The following is a 2,842-nucleotide window of genomic DNA, read 5'->3' on the forward strand; positions in this document are numbered from 1 at the left end:
TATATTGCAATGTTAAAAAAAAAAAATTGTTATTAAAAAAATAATTAGTGTATCCGCCACGTGATTCAGACGCACTCAAAAATGAATGGGTTCTTCCTTGGCCCATGATACATCCTTCCACCAAGTTTCATGAAAATCAGGGCAGTGGTTTTTCTGTAAAAGAAAATATTCATCAGATCCAACTTATTTCTTGGGCGTAATAAAACTAAAACAACCTTCATACAATAAAATAAATACACAACCAAATAAAAGATAGAAATATTACAATTAAAACATTAGCACTCAGAGTTCAGTTTTCATGGCAGAGCAGAGACATGAACTGAAACACACACTTCTTGTGTATAAGAGTTTGTTGTGAAACTTAAACTCAATACCAGGACCATATGATGAGCAGAAAACCCAGCACAAGAACAGAGAACCAGAGCAGACTGTTAGCAATGGTAATACCCCACCGCTAGACACTGGCAAAGCTACAGAGGCTAATGCTAGCCTTAGCTTGCAACTTACCTGTGATGATTTTAAGGGGATGTTCGATGCTATTAGAGATGAAATCATTTCTAGAGCACAATCTCCACACTGTAGTTCACAGTTTCCTAGCAGGTAATGTAAATCAAAAAAATGGAACGGTTTGTTTTTTTAAGACTTTATTTATCATTTCGTATAACATTTAAAGAACAGCATTGGCCACAAACAGTAAAGAGAAATATGAAAGAACAAAGTTGAAAGAAAAAAAAGAAATTTACTTTTTTTTAAAAGACAGAACAAAAAAAACTAAACAGAAAACAAACAAAACTAAAACCTCTAAAATATGAGAGCAATGTAGGATACGTGAATATGTAATATTGGGGAACAATAACCACAACAATAACAAATAACAGAAAAAAACAGCTGTATGGTACAAAGGTTACATGTAGATTATTTACAAGAAAATAAAAGTTAAAAAATTTGAGTCAGATCAGAGTATCACCTCCTATATGTGGTTCAGTGTCAGACTGCTGGGAAAGAGAGGTTTTCTACATACTCAATAAAGGGAAGCCAGGTTCTATTATATTTTTTAAGTGATCCATTCTATGTGTATCTCAACTTCTCCATTTGGAGGCACATCATGAATTCCCTCATCCATAATATAAAGGTTGGTGGGGGACTGGTAGCCTTTCATTGTTGCTTGTGACTGATGATATCTAGGACAGCTAGAGTCAGCGGTCGAGAACATTTTAAATAAGTATGCTTTATTGTCCGCAACATAAGTTTCTCAGTTTACTGATAGAGAGAGTTTAAAATTTTGACTGAAGTTTTTGTTTGAACAAGTCTGTAAAAGGTCTGTCTGCGTATTGAGAGTCAATGTTGGAAATAAGCCTGGTCAGTTCTCAAAGTCTTTCAAAGTGCTTTTTGTTTTTATATGCCGTATATGAAATGATTTGACCTCGTAAGAATGCCTTTGTCCGGGATTGTGGACATATCTGGGGTATCATTAACTTCTAGAAAGAGATAAATCTGTGCTAAAAGATAAGTCTTTGTCTGACAGCATGGAGGGGTCGAATCTCCACACTTGCTGAGGTACATGACAATCTGGGAGGGAGATATCCATTTGCACAGGAGAGTGATCTGATATAAGAATCAGAGCAGAATATTTACATAAAGATACTAATTAAGTGAGTAGTCAGTCCTGGAGTATGAATGGTGTACTGGTGAGAAGAAAGAGTAGCCTAGTGTTTGGAGAAAGGGTCAATTATACGTAATGGATCTGACATGTATTAAGAACTGTAGATTTAGAAAGATAACTATTTTGTCTAGTCCTCAGTCTGTCCTAATTTGGATCGAGGACACAGTTCTGACTGTAGACTGTGATGTGCTCGGTCAAGTGTCGGTATTCCATTCAGCTCTAGGGTCTAGAGTCTTGGAGCAGCTTGGCAGCCAAGTGCAAAGATCAAGAGCCTAAGTCTCCCTACCTGTTTCATGGAATCTTCCCAGTCGAGGTCTTCAGGAAGGATAGCTTCCCTTCCAAACCTGAAGTTGACCATGCTCATTGTACTCTCAGACCTCCCCTGCCAAACGGGCTCCCACAAGCCATGATTGTATGCTTTTACCGAGACATCAGCATGGACCTAGTGCAAAAGCTGCTTTTAACCTAATGAAGGAACAGCTTCGAGACACCGGCTTAAAATACATTGTCAAAATGTTGGAAGTAAACCTGTGATTTAAATAAATATATACAGCTTACTGTGATGATGCTTTTATTATTTCATTCATTTTTCAGCTCTATCGAATGTGGACAACCATTTTTTAATTATTGGTGAGAACATTGTGTCCTCAGTCCAGAGGTTTGACTGCTCTACCACCAGACCTGTACAAGACAGCCAAGTCATTTATAATTGCTTTGAACAATATTACTAAACACATAACATGAATAGTATTGTCCTTTCTTTAGAACTGTCTTTCCCTGAACAACCCACATTAGCAATAACGATATACACTGATCAGCCATAACATTATAACCAGCTGGGCACCCTGGTGGTCATAATGTTATGCAGCCTCATATCAACAAACTGTGATGCTCTGTGTGTTCTGACACCTTTCTATCAGAACCAGCATTAACTTTTACAGCAGTTTGAGCTACAGTAGCTTGTCTGTTGGATCGGACCACACGGGCAAGCCTTCGCTCCCCACATGCATCAATGAGCCTTGACCACCCATGACCCTGTCTCCGGTTCACCACTTTTTCTTCCTTGGACCACTTTTGATAGGTACTGACCACTGCAAACCGGGAACACCCCACAACAGCTGCAGTTTTGGAGATGCTCTGTCGTCTAGCTATCACAACCATTTTTCCTGCTTCTAACAC

This window comes from Morone saxatilis, unplaced genomic scaffold (genome assembly GCF_004916995.1).
Source record: "Morone saxatilis isolate NCDOM2014 unplaced genomic scaffold, NCSU_SB_2.0 Contig17, whole genome shotgun sequence".
Classification (NCBI taxonomy): Eukaryota; Metazoa; Chordata; class Actinopteri; family Moronidae; genus Morone; species Morone saxatilis.